Source organism: Xyrauchen texanus, chromosome 48, assembly GCF_025860055.1.
Source record: "Xyrauchen texanus isolate HMW12.3.18 chromosome 48, RBS_HiC_50CHRs, whole genome shotgun sequence".
In the NCBI taxonomy this organism is placed as follows: domain Eukaryota; kingdom Metazoa; phylum Chordata; class Actinopteri; order Cypriniformes; family Catostomidae; genus Xyrauchen; species Xyrauchen texanus.
Window position 1 is genome coordinate 17376938 of NC_068323.1, and position 14698 is coordinate 17391635.

The window sequence follows — 14698 nt, forward strand, 5'->3', positions numbered from 1 at the left end:
CAATTGGAGAAATTTCATGTAATTTAACTGTAGTCATAAATTGGATGTGGCCCCTTTAAGAGCGGAGTGTCCCGACTCTGGAGTTTGGTGACACCCGCTTTCCGGCTGTCTCATGCTGGTCAGAACCTGAGAACATGTATTGCACAAGTGAGCTCCCAGTTTTGTTCATCGTTTGAGTATTCTTTGGGTAAATATCAAATTTTACACAAGCTGCTTAATTCTGTAAATTCCATTAAATATGTTTTCAAAAGAGTTGTATGTTAAAATGTAGTGCTTGTTATGGGTTATTTTTGAAGGATGCATGTGGATTGCATATGTGAAGATTGACTGTATTCTGTGCAGAAATGTGAGAACTGGGAATGTAAATTTAGTATTAATCATATCTCATTTAATGATTTATTGCCCAGAGTGTTTTCCAGTTTAGTGAATAACTGTAATATGTGTTATATGTGAGAACATGTGTAATGAGAATTCTATTGTTTTAAACTACAATACATGCATTTAAAGCCTGGCTAAAAATGCATAAAATACTGTGAGTATTTAATCGAGTACTTGAATGTATATAATGCTATGAATGATATAAGCATGTTTTAAGGTGATGTAAGCTGAAGCATATGGGTAAGCTAATGTTCTGATTGTATTTTCTTTTCACATTAACCCCCCCCCCAAAGAAAAAGAGTTTTGTGTACTTCACGCATCACTAAGATATGCAAGACATTTATTAGTGTTACAAAACATCATTAAATGGTCAGAATGTGGAAAATGTAGAATCTACTTCTTAATTAGTTATTTTATCTAGAAGTAGTTCTGGGTTCTGAAGAGTTTCTATATCAATATGAATAGAAAAAGTTCCGTCTTGATTGATGGGAACAGCAACAGGGAGAGGAACAGCCATCCTTGACATTGTCATCTAGAGCAGAAGGTACAAAAGTTAGGAATGTAAAATTACTTTTTTTTTATTATTGTTGTATCTATTCTACATAATTTAAAGAAAAACTATTGGCCTCTGACCTCTGGAATCCTAGCAATGATATTCAGGGTCCTCTGGGTTGGCAAGGCCACGGTCAGATCAACCTCTTTCTCACAGTTTGTTGATCTTTCAAGCTTGAATCCAGCCTGGAGAGCTGCCATAGGGATGTGCTTAGTCAGCCTAAGTGATGCCCCAGAGAAGAGAAAATAATTAACACTATTTTCCATTTTAACATATCAAAAACATTTCATGTGAGGTGTTTGATGTGAGGTGTGAGGTGTTGAACTATACTTTTTGGCATAGGTGGTGACAATTATTGGAAGCCTTTCCCATTCCAGCTCTAGACGGATAGCAGGAAATTCTCCGAGAACACCGGCCTCAGCTTTAGCAGTAACAGCATATTGTTGACACTCTGGACCCCAAGCAAACTTGGCCTAAAAAAGTATGTTTGTGCTTAATGGTAATGAAGTCAATTTGCTTTAGTATGAAGAAAAAAATATTATTTTTGTTTTAGTATTACGAGTTCCAGTCTTACAGTGACTTTGTGTTTACTGAGCAGAACACCATCAGCACAAATCTTCAAGTTGTCATTTTCAGCAATTGAGGAAACAATGAGCTGCACTCTTGCAGTTGGCTTGTCAAAGTAGGCAGCAAGTTGGTAGCCCAGTAGCTTTTGGTCAACTCTTACGGCACGGGCAATGATAGCAAAAACAGGTGGAATAGAATTTCCGAGGAACTTAGCCTGAAAACATGAAAAATAAACATTGAACCAGGAAATTTTAGTAGTTCACCAAAGTTCACCTTTGGGTTTTGTGATATAATGTACAAAACAATGTATTAACATTTTAATAAAACAAATTGATTCACCTGTTTCTGAATATCCTCAAAGCTAGATCCAGTGCTTCCACTGCTAACTGCCTTTGAGGCTCCACGGTGTGGCATGAACTGCAAGCAAAGTCAAGTTTTAATTTCAAGCTTTTCAAGATAGATAATAGAAACCAGACAAATTAAATATAGTAAAAATCTTAACAGTATACATTATATATATATATATATAATTACCCGATCTTTGTGGAATTTCCTGAAGGGCTCAATCATGGTGGCAGTCTGTAGATCAATACAAAATAACTCAGTGCAAAACAAAATACTTCATGAAGATATTTATGATACAAATAATGGCTGTCACCAACAATCAACACTCCGTGTCCTCACCTTAGTTATACGAGAGCGGGACATGGAGGAGCTTGAACTGCTGGAACTGATGCTGCGGCTGCGGCGGCTACTGCTGCTTTCAGAAGAAACAGGAACTTTTTTCGCTTCAGTTTCCAGGATTTCCCTCAGTTTCAACAGGATGCTCTTTCCCTCTGGAGTGTCCTCATCAACAAGGTTGTTTTGCTTAAGGAGCCTCTCAGCAGCTCTAGGGCCAACTTGAACCTCAAGCTCAAGTTTTTCAACTGCAGGACCTTCACCTGAAGCCAGAACGACAAACCATTAGCATAATTTTTTTATAACTTTTTATAACTTTAAATTTGTCTTTAAGAATACCTCTTGCTACTGAAACATGGGCTGAGTGCTGTCCAATTATGTACAATAGAGGAACATTCTCAATAAAAGCAGCATTGTGAGAATGGACCTCAATGCATCCCTTCATTTCAATGTATGGGACAGCAAGACAGAGGGTCTTGTGGAATGGAGTAGCAGTTCTCACAGCAGGCATTTCAGGATCAGTGTTCTCAGAGGACTGTGAAAATTAATTAAAAAGAAAAATGAATGTCAAAGAAAGACAATTGTAAATGTTAAGCATATGTTCAACATTTTCTCCATCGCCATGTGTGTGTTTAAAGCTTACACGGTCACCAGCATAAGAGGTCTTTTGCATGGACAATTCAGGTACCAAAGAAACAATTCTCTCTGCAGAGGGATCTTCAATGTTTCTGACCACAGCAAGAGTCTCAAAGCTTTTGGAACAAGAACAGGATAGGATACCAGACCCACAGGGGTTAGCTATTTTTAACCTTTTTAATCTTTCAAAGAATCTTCCAGAAATTCATTTAAAATGTTTCCTATATCAATATCATTTACATTGCATTACCTCAAAGTAGCAATATGTTCAGGAACCTCAACAGGCAGAGCCTCCACCTTGTAATTGCCCTTGAGAATATCTGCTCTTGCTGAAACTTTTCCAGGGACAATTGTACGGATCTTTCCTTTGGCCATAACAGCAGCTTGAATCAAGGCAGTGTTAACTCCCATCACAGCAAAGGTCTGCAGAGCAATGCTGGAGGAAGAATTAGGGAGATTATGTTTGTTGTTCACATTTTTTTTATCATATCTTTAACGTGTCAGTGAAAGTGTACCTTGGTTTAACTTCTGCTTGGAATTGAACATCAGTCCTCTTCAGCTGCTCAAGAGTGATGGTCTCAGGCTGCTCAGGGAGAGGAGGTGTAATGGTAGCCTGAACTAAAAGGATGAACAGAACAATATCAAAGTAAGAAGTGTCCCTTTTATAACTGCAGAAGACTAATGCTGAATGAAAAATAACTCACTATTGACAGATGCAGCAGCAACTGCAGCAGTGTAGAAACTGAACTCCATGGGCACACCAACTGCTGTTGGAAAGATGCGACGTACTTCAGCTGCTAGTAGGGGTTTGGCATACTGCAATGCAATTCCTTCCTGCAAAGCTTTCAGGGCCTCCTTCAACAGTTCACGTGGTTTGGGTCCAGTAGCAATCTGGGAATAGGTTTCATTTAACAGTCATCTAATTTTGAGAACTGCTAATGTGGGAGAAAACATTAAGTATAATACAATACCGGTATTGCTTGTTCAATGATGGTTTTGTCAATGTTCACATAAGCCACTTCCTGTCCAAAAAATTTGATGTAGACAGAAGCCAAAGTCTGATTGTTTGGCAGAGCCTTCCAGTTTGTGAGCTTTAAGGAAAAAACAGAGAAATTATAAGTATTTTACCAAGTCATGTTTTTAAAACTACTTATGATTTCCACTTTATTGTTTAATTTTAACTTACTGCTCTTAGGGTGCGCTTTAGCTTGGTGATACGGTCAACACTTGCATCTGCTGCTGGAGATTGCAAAAGAGCCTCCTGGATTCCTTCAGTTCTTACACCAATCTGTTTGAGAGAAACCACAAAGTGAAGACTATTAAAATAATTAAAACAATACATCATTTTGTTAAAAAATCATCCCCTTTTTGGTGACCCACCTCAAGAACATCAGCAGCAGCTCCAGCAAGGTAGGCACGTGCTTTTGCTACTACAGCTCTAGGCAGGATGGTGGCAGCATCATTGATTATGTAGGCACTACCAGCAGCTCCAATCATAAGAGGAGCTTTACAGGTAAAGAGACATTGATGAAATTAAATTCTGCTATTTATTTCCAAGAGATTTTTTAAACATGTTAAGAAATGTTCACTTTGCCCTCTCTTAACTGACTTCTGAAAATCAGCAAGACTTACTATGATAGATGTCCAGCTGAAGGGCTCTGCTGAAGTGGTAGCTAAGCTTGTCCAACTTGTTGTTCAAGAGCTTTTTGGCAACATTAGCTGCCCCAGCACTAAAATGGATACGCATAATCACATTAGGCTTGTGCTTATGTAAAGTGATAAATAAAACATTTGTAAAATGATTTGCTATTCTTACACAGTTGCCATATCAGGAGCAGTGATTCTGGCCAATGACTTGATGTGGGAATAGGCAAAGCTTGCAACCTGCATATTAGTCTCAATCATTAAAGCACCAGCAAGACTGGAGATGAGAGCCACTGAGGGTCTGGTCTCAAACAATGCAATACAAGCAACCATACGCACTTCAGGGTGGAGAGCCCTGTCCAATAAGAGCTGCAGGGCCACTGGCTGAACCTGAAGTAGGAAACAAGGCTAGTTATATATCTGAAGAAAACATGCACAAAATGTTTTTCATATTGAATCCAGCCTGTGTCTGACACTTACCAATTTGGGCTCTTTTTTGGCAATGTTCCTCATGGCCATGATGGCATCAACCTGGACTCGAATGGGCAGAGAAGCACCTGCAGTTCTCAGTCCTGGCAGGAGTTTCATGATAGTTTTAAAACTAGCAGGGTGACCAGCATTGCCCAGAACTTTCAGGGTCAAAGTCATTTCATGAATATCATTCTTGGCAATGGCTTCTGCCATAGTGTCATGGAGGGGCTGAGGAGTGTGATGAACATATACAGTAATTAGAAAGTACAGTAAAACAAACTGACCCCAAACAGAAATTTTTGGAATGGATTAGGCATTTACCCTGAGGAGCTCTGCAGGGCAATTAGGAACTTCAACACAGTACTTGGCAATCATGGAACCATATCCAAGCATGACAACTTCACGCAGAGCTGGAATTGTAGCGATTTTCTCGTGCATTGCCAGACTCTGTTCAAAAAGATATGGAAATGATTAGTTTGTTGTAGACAACATTTGAAGAACTGCACTTTGAGTAGGGTAAGATGCACCCACAGCAGTCAACTGGATGGTGTCCAAATCAGCTGTGACCATTTGCAGAGCAACCACAAGAGCCTGAATGAACTCAGCAATGGTACATTCACCAGACAGGAATTTCTCCTTGAGGAATTTTACAATTACTGGTGTGCCAACAGCAGGAAGAGCATCCAAAAGCCAGTGCCTAACAGATGAATATTGTTTTGTTAAAAAAAATAGAAGCATTACATTTTATCCATTTTGCTTTCAACTGTCCAACGCTTTACCTGTAAACGGGTTTGTCCTTGAACTGAGCCCAGATAGCCTCAATATTCTCCAGGGTGGCAAAACGCAGGAGCTGGACGAGCTGAAGATACTTAAGCGGAGCATCATCATGGACCATGGCCACATTGTTTTCAACCAGGTGCTTTAAGACCTCAACAATCTAGAAGGCATCAGACCAATGCTCAAATAAAGTCTTGAAAGTTCAATAGATACAACTGTAGAGGTTACATGTAATATTTTCCCTTTATATCAAGGGGTTAAACTTATTTAAGGTTAATTTGATTGAAAGAAACAATTAATTAAACCTGGGCTTGTGCATCACTGATACTCAGGAGTTGGATTGGAGTCTGAAGAATCTCAGTTGAGAACTCATACTGCAGGGATCCACGGGCCAAATAATCAGATTCTATGGGAACAATTGGGGTCTTCTCAATTTCAACAAAAGCCAAGGTTTGTCTGAAACAGAAAAAATATATATTTCTCAACTCTCACTTGATGAAATAATAAACTGTGTAATCAATATTGATTATTATTTTTTTTCTAATGGAAATCAAAGAGGGTCAATCATACTTTGCTTCCATCTGGGCAGCACCATGGATCTCATTGAAGGGTGAGTACTGATACAGTTCCTGAACTGTTGCCTCTGAGATCAGTACACCATTGGCAGCTGGTTTCATGATGTAGTTGTAAACTGCTGCTTCAACCAAACTCTTGTCCCTCTGTTAAGTAAAGATAAGAAATATAAAAAAGTACTGGGTACCCATTTTCCATATATTGAGCAAACCTCTTATTTCTTAGCTGTCTATTGCATTACCTTGGTGCATTCAACACACTTCTCAGTGTACGTCAAGCCAATATCTTTCATGATTCTCTCCTTGCAGTGGCTCAGATCCTTAGACTTGGTGACAATAATGTGGTTGGCCTTTGGATCCTCATTGATGACATAGTGGGTCCTGCACACTCCCTGAACTCCAGCCTTAGAGAACAAGTAGAAAATTGAGATTGCAGATCTTTTAAATAGATGACATATTTACTTAAATCACTTTCTTACCTCTTGCAGTTCATAGATGTTCTGGGTCTTCTTTAGGTTGAGCTGAAGGATGTTGAGGATTCCTCTGTGCAAGTTCATGACAGTAGGGGAGACTCCTGCAGGAGCAAATACCTTTCCAATCACACCATTAGAATACTCAAACTTGATGGGAATCTGGAATTGAGGAGCCAGTGCTGAGGTGAGTTTAGTGGCTGGAGCAAAAGAGTCCGTGGGCCAGATGCCACTGTACTCATAAAGTAGAGGATCCAGGAGCTGCAAGGGAGCATTTGCATTTTAACAGATGATTGTTGCTTTTAAGAGCTGGTGCTAGCTAGCACGTTTAGTATTGTCTCACAGTGAAACACCAACAATTGCTTCAGAGCTTAGTAGCATTTACCTTCATCAGGTAGGTATTCTCTGTCACAGCACTGAGGAGAACCTTGCTGCTGACTTTTAAACCAGCTCTTGCCAGACCTTCATGAGGGAGACCGCCCAAAAGCAGAGCCTCATACTTGTACACGTAGGTTTTATCGAGGGCAAACTCAGGAACTGAAAAGCGTTCAAGATTATTTTCGTTATTTATTTGTTTTAGTTTTTTATTTTGTTGAGTGCATTAGTATGATTATTACTTTTTTAAGCAATAACGAAGTAGGTTTATTGAAGAATTACCACTAATTTGGAATAAAACATGTCAAATTGTACTACTTACCAAGGTTGATCTGTTGACTTGCTAAAAGAAACAAATAAGACAATATAATTTAGATTTCAAGAGATATAATTTGTTCTTACGTGAAATCACCCTTAAATAATAAAAACAAATCTCAGTCACTTACCCACAAGGGCTACAGTCAGGGCAAGCACAACAGCTCTCATTGCTGATGGAATGTGAAGAACTTGACAGAGAGACAGATCTTTTATAGTACTTTTTCTGACATAATATTAATTCTTTAATGAATTATTAACAGATGTTTTTACGTGTTTGAAAACGTGTGAGACAACAGTTTTCATTGGTCATAGATTTAAATTAGAAGTTAGGTTACCCTGGTCTGTCATCATGTCATCCTCCAGGTCAATGTCCACTGTGAAACACTGATTGTTTGTCTTCATATCTGAGAATGTTTGTTAAAGAAAAAAATGTTTCACTTTTTTAATGTATTCATATTTATAAATAATACAGAAGACCTATTCAGATTTAACTTATACATGCTACTGTTTATCTATACAATAAACAGAACAAGATTTGTTTATTTTTCTATGCCGTAGCATTTGGATTAATCTTAACTGGAATTAAAAAGGCTTGCTAATTACAACGTTGTGTCCACATACTGTACTTTTGTCCATGTAGTGTATGTTGACAGACTTTATTTTAGGTTAGGTTACCCTGGCCCCTAACCATATCATCGAAAACATCAAAGTCTCTATTAGTTTATTTATTTTACTAAAAGGAGGAGAATGGAACAGTTGATGAACTTTGCTACTAGACCATGTCAGTTGTATAAAAATATTTAAATAAATGTAAAATAAGTTACTTTATCAAGTATCTTATTTTAATAATGTGATGTAATGCGTATATTAAGTATCAAAAGTACAAATAAATCTTATAAATTATGGAACAGCTAATTAAACCCATGGAAATATATTAATTGCCAGTGCTCAACATTTACTCACTCTCATGCCATCCCAGATTCTGCTGAACACAAAGAAAGATTATCATAAGAACTTCTCATCCCTTTTAGTCCAAACAATGCAAGTGAATGGTGACCAGAACTTTGAAGCTCCAAAAAGGAATTAAAGGTAGCATTAAAGTAATCCATCAGACTCCAGTGGTCTTCTGAAGAGATCCAGTTGATTTTGGGGGAGAGGAGACCAAAATATAACTCCTTTTTTACTCTACATGTTACCATTGCAGTCTTCAGTCAGGATCAGAAGACATTGATTAAACCACTGGAGTCGTATGGATTACTTTTATGCATCCTTAGTTTGCTTTTTTAGAGCTTCAATTGTCTGGCCACCATTCACTTACTTTGAAAGGACCTACAGAACAGAGAAAGTCATACATATCTGGGATTGAATGAGGATGCAAAAACGATGAGAGAATTAAAATTTTTTGAGTGAACTATCCCTTTAAACTTAAAAGATGGATAGAGCACTACAACGAGCTACAGTATATGGAGCAGAGGGAAACGCCGTCAGACTCTCTTAAACCTGCCTCAATCTCAAATCCGTAATCACCTTGATGATGAACCTGACATTGCTGAGGTGTTATCCACCATTGAAAGTATGAATAAAGGAAAGGCACCAGGTGCAGATGAAATACCAAGTGAGCTGCTACAAGCGGGTCTAATCCCATTAGCCAGTCATCTTCATCAACTCATTCTGAAATGCTGGCATGCCAAACAAGTACCACAAGATTTCAAAGATGCAACGATCACCACTCTTTATAAGAACAAAGGCGATCGTGGTGACTGTAACAGTTATCGAGGTATTTCATTGCTGTCTGTCACTGGCAAAGTACTAGCTCGTATTCTACTGAAACGTTTGCAGGAAATCGCTGAAGATGCATATCCAGAATCGCAGTCCGGGTTCCGACCACAGCGATCAACTACTGATATGATCTTTGCTGTCCGACAACTGCAAGAGAAGTCACGAGAGCAGCGGCAACCGCTTTACATGGCTTTTGTTGACCTAACAAAAGCTTTTGACTATGTGGACAGAAAATCTCTTTTCCAGGTCCTTGAGAAAGCTGGCTGTCCACCTACTCTACTCCTACTGATTCAGTCATTTCATGACGGTATGCTGGGTAGGGTGAAGTTTGATGGTGAGCTGTCTGATACGTTTCCCATCAAACGAGGTGTAAAACAGGGCTGTGTATTAGCGCCTACACTGTTTGGTATTTACTTCTCATATGTAGTCAAAAGAGCATACGAAGACCTGGACAACAACACTGGTGTCTCTCTATTGTCACGTAACGATGGTAATTTCTTCCATCTGTCTCGTTTTAAAGCTAAAACAAAGACCCAGCAATTTGTTGTGCATGAACTACTCTACGCCGATGATGCTGCGTTATGCCCGTCATCTCCAGATCAGCTTCAAATCCTGATAGATCGATTAGCCGAATCATGTGACAAATTTGGACTCACCATAAACATGGAAAAGACTGTTACAATGTCACATGTCCATGACTTTCATACATTTACAATCAATAAGACCCCACTTAAAGAAGTTGAGAAGTTCACTTATTTGGGTTCTACAATAACTCGAAGTGTGACACTTGATCTTGAATTGGGTGCCAGAATTGGTAAAGCGGCTTCTACCTTCGGAAGACTCACTAAACGAGTTTGGCGGAATAAGTACCTGTCCGTCCGAACTAAAGGCAGAATCTATGAAGCCTGTGTCCTGAGTATTCTCCTCTACGGAGCAGAAAGCTGGCCAACCTATCGCCCACAAGAAAGTAGACTCAGTGCTTTTCACACCAGAAACCTACGGTTCATCATAGGAAAAACCTGGGAGGACAAGATGACAAACGAGGAACTCTTTAAGATAACTAATTCAGAACCTCTATCATCTAGGCTCAAATTTACTCTTCTTAGATGGGCAGGACATGTAAACAGAATGCCACCTTCCTGCATCCCTCATTCTATCCTCCATGGCGTTCTGGAAGAGGGAACTCGTCACACTGGTAGACCAAAGCTTCGCTTTAAAGATGTACTCAAAAGAGATCTTGTGGACTTTGGCATTCAACCTGAATCATGGACCGTAGCATCAAGGAATCGGGATCAGTGGAGGGCTCAACTTCACAAAGGAAGACAACTAGACTACGCCAACAACCTTCTAAAGTTGAGGGAAAGACGGATGAAGTTAACCAACATGGACTAATGTGAACTACCCAAGCATTGTCATTCTTGACAGACGCATGCCTAAACTATCCCTTTAATGAAGCATTCAAGTCACTTCAGAATGATCATATTTATCAGATTTGTGGATATGAACACACCACAAAGTCGTAAATCCAGTGAGAATTTCTTGAAGTGCAGATTTTCTGAGATGGTGGCATGTCAATTTAAGAAGCATGGCAAGAATCGAGCAAACTGGTGACTGTACTGTTGTATTGAATGCATTTGTGTCCTATTGATGAAGAATAAATCTTTCCAAAAATCCGCTTTTACAGAACGTGAAAAAGATGAAATATTTTGAAACGGGCCCATTCGGTCAAACTAAAATCACTTGAACACTCATTACATTGAAACTATGACTTCTGAACTTACACATTTTCCTGGAGGACTTGGACACAGTTTAAACCACAACATTACTGAAATAGTGTTTATATTGACAATGTGTTAAACATATGTGGATTAGACATATTATGATTTAAAAAAAACAAAAAACAGTCCAAAAAAAGTGTAATTTTGAAGGAGGAAGCTGAGACATTTTTATTGACCAGAACAGAAACTTGTGGAGTGGGCTCTCTTCATTTGGGCCAATTAGTAACCACCCAGAACACACTAGCAACTGCATGGCTATGTACTAAAAACACAGTTAAAAGACCTTAACAACAGCAACCTGACAACCACACACTGTAACAATGAGCCCAAACACACAGCAGATCACCTTGACAACTGCATAGCATGCCCCAGCAACTATACAGAACACCTTAGTAAACACATAGTCTACTGTAGCATCAATGACCCCATTCCACCTGATATTACGATACTTTTCTGGTGATTGGATCACATGTGGTCAGCAGCACTAAATACAGACCTAAATGGGGACTGCATCCTGGCAGCAGCAAAGCACCTCGCCTAGCCTGTCAATCAACCACTGCACTAAAACTAAAGTTTAAAATTCACCGGTTCAGAGTGGTTTAAATTGAAAACAATATAAATTAAATAAATTAAAACAAAAATAAAATGAAAAATCATATTTAAAATGAAGGAAAAAAAAGCATCCGATAAGACATTTTTTTAAATGCGGTTATATATACACACAATATGCGGAGAACTTCACAGATCCTATCAGTGTGTCTGATATCAACATGTAGGTAGAGGTCTGCAAGCCCGTCGGGTCCCGACGGAGCCTGACGCGCTGAGTCAATTCAGGTCGGGCCAATTTATTTTTTAATAGATAGCGCTCGGTTCGATCTTGGGCTCCTTTAACTTCTCTCCTTTCATTGAGCCCATAATCGTGCACTAAAATAATACAAGTAATATATAGCCTATAATTATACATAATATAATATATTATAATACTATAATTAATATTATAAATATTATACATAGCCTATATGCATGTACATGTGCATTAGCATACACGTGACAGTTCACAGTTGACCATGCAGAGCAATGAAATAGCTTCATTTTGGAAGAATTTCGATTTAATTACCACAACAAACAAGGAGCCAATTGGTCATGTGCATTGCAGAATTTGCTAAACTATTCTTGCTCATGACAGCATAAAAATAGGAACATCTCAACTACAACGGCATGTTGAGCATGGCTGCGCTACAGCTAGCTCTACTAGCACGAGACAGTTATCAATGTCTGAGTTGTTCTCGAAGCCAGTGCCAGCTAATGCCAGATTCCAAGTCACCGAGAAGTGTGTGGATTTCAGCTGCAAAGACATATGGCCATTTCAAGCGGTGGCTGGAGGCGGATTTATAAAGTTAGCCCAGCAACTAATTAACGCTTAAAAGTTGCTGCCTGACCCCATGACTGTCTCTCGCAGATACCACGAAAAGGCAACAACAAAAAGAGAAGCGATTGTTGCTGAGATAAAAGAGGTAATGTGTTCAGTTAATGTTGGGATGACCACAGACATGTGGACTGATGATTACCGCAAGGTCAGTTACATGGCAATTACATGTCACTAGATAATATCAGATTTCAAGTTGAAGAGTAATGTACACACAACTGCTATGTTCCCTCACAATGATGCTAAAACAGCAGCTTGTGTCAGTTCTGAAGTTTGATCCCTCTGTAATGATTAAGGTGGTGTGGGTAACAGACCAAGATTTGAATATTGTTGCTGCATTACAACCTTACCGGCGCTTGGACTATCAGGATCACATCTACAACACCGTCCTCCGACATGCCTTGGACACCACTGAATTGACAGTAACAGTCCCAGAGGTTGGTGCAACGTTGCTGGCTGTCAAGAAAGTTGTCCGGTTCATGAAACAAAGCGGTCTGGCAAGCCAGTTATCCAAGACCATTCTGCAGATGGGAGAAACATGTTACAGCACTGTATTTCTCACACTCAAGTCTATCAAGGATGTGTATGCTGAACTACTGGAAAAGCTGGAGAGCCATGGAGAAGGCCAAAGAATGGCTGATGTGTCCCCAGATGTTCTTGATTTTTTGGTAGTTTTTCTCCAACCCTTCTATGAATCCCAGCAGGAGTTGGAAGGTGATCAATATCCAACTTTTTACCTTGTTTTGTGGCACGAGAAGCTGACGCGTCATTCCCAGCCAGTAAGCACTGACATACCTTATCAAGCCACCATCTGCCAGTGCCACTTGGATCGCAAGCTATCAAGCAGCAAAAAAAAGAACAATGTCAGAATTGGAGTGGACAAAGCTGTGGATGAGGTTCACATATACCTCAACCTTGACCCCAGCACGGAATATGAAGACTGAGATTTGCTGGGTTGGTGGAGTGAACATGAGAAGAACCTTCCTTTGTTGTCAAGACTCGCCTGTCATGTGTTGAGCATACCTGCAAGCAGCAGTAGAAGCAAATGCGTTTTCAGCACAGCAGGGAGGACGCTGGAGGAGAGGAGAACAGCAAGTGAAGCCTTCAATGGTGGATGTGATTCTTTTTCTTCACAACACTGCCAATAAACTGTGACTGTTCAGCCTGTACACAATTCAATAGATTATTATTTATTTATTACAGAGCCAGTTGGCAAAGAGTTCTTTGAAACATTGTTCTCCAGATTCTGTAAAGTTACTTCACATCAAAGAAAGTTAGGCCATACATCCTCGCACAGGTCCCAAGTCAGCTAGAAAGTGTAAACACTTCCCTGACTCGGTTTCTTATCCCTCATACTCTGACATCGATTCACAGGCACCAAAACCTCTCCCATTTAAGCCTAGCATCCATTTGGTATTGACTTAGATGCACCTGCTATTTTTTGCATGGCTAGGCTTAAATGTGAGAGGTTTTGATGCCTGTGAATCGATGTCAGAGTATGAGGGATAAGAAACCGAGTCAGGAAAGTGTTTATGCTTTCTAGCAAGTTTCCCTTTGCAAACACTAAAGCCTGTAGTCGCTCCTTCGTCATCATTCCACACAGCCCATGTCCCTACATTTGAAGATTCCTCTAAGAGATTTTGGATATGCTATCAGAAAATTAGGACTGAAAATATAACTAAAGTAGCTTGTTGCCGCGCCGAAATGTAATGGCAAAAGGCTTTGCTTGGTTTGCGATAGGAACTGTTTTCAGTCTTGGCAATCTGCTGAGTGTGACCAGTTTCGCAAAGAGGCCTAGACTGAGCTGTGTTTACTGGTGTTGTTCTCCCCCTCCCCTCTTTTCTCCCTCTATTCTCTCCACAGGTATTGCAGTTGTTGAGTATTTATGGATTCCTGCACTCTTTATTATAAATGTATTTACTGTAGAAAGTTCAAAAGTTTGATTTTGTATGTTTTGCTGTGTAATTCGTGTGTAATTCTAATGTTCAAATTAAATAAAGTGAGTGTTTTATAGAACACATACAATGTACATATCAGTGTTTGTGTCCTTCAATTTCACTGTCATGTGTCCTTCAAAATTCACTTTTAAATAATAGATTATATTTCTAATCTGTCTGCTATTCTACATTGTCCACAAAATTCTGTGTATTTTATAAACTCTAGGTTTCCCTCTAGTTTGTAATTAAAATGGTTGAAAATGCAGTTGTCTAAGGAAGTATGGTGGCCAGAGAAGATTTTTGTAAAAATTGCTGTGTGAAATCTTATTGAAAAGGATG

General features: G+C 39.3%; 1 pseudogene; it reads right to left on the reverse strand.

The window, feature by feature from the left end:
• Positions 1–795: 795 nt before the first annotated feature.
• Positions 796–7841, reverse strand: LOC127639513 (vitellogenin-like; annotated as a pseudogene).
• Between the last annotated feature and the right edge of the window lie 6857 nt (positions 7842–14698).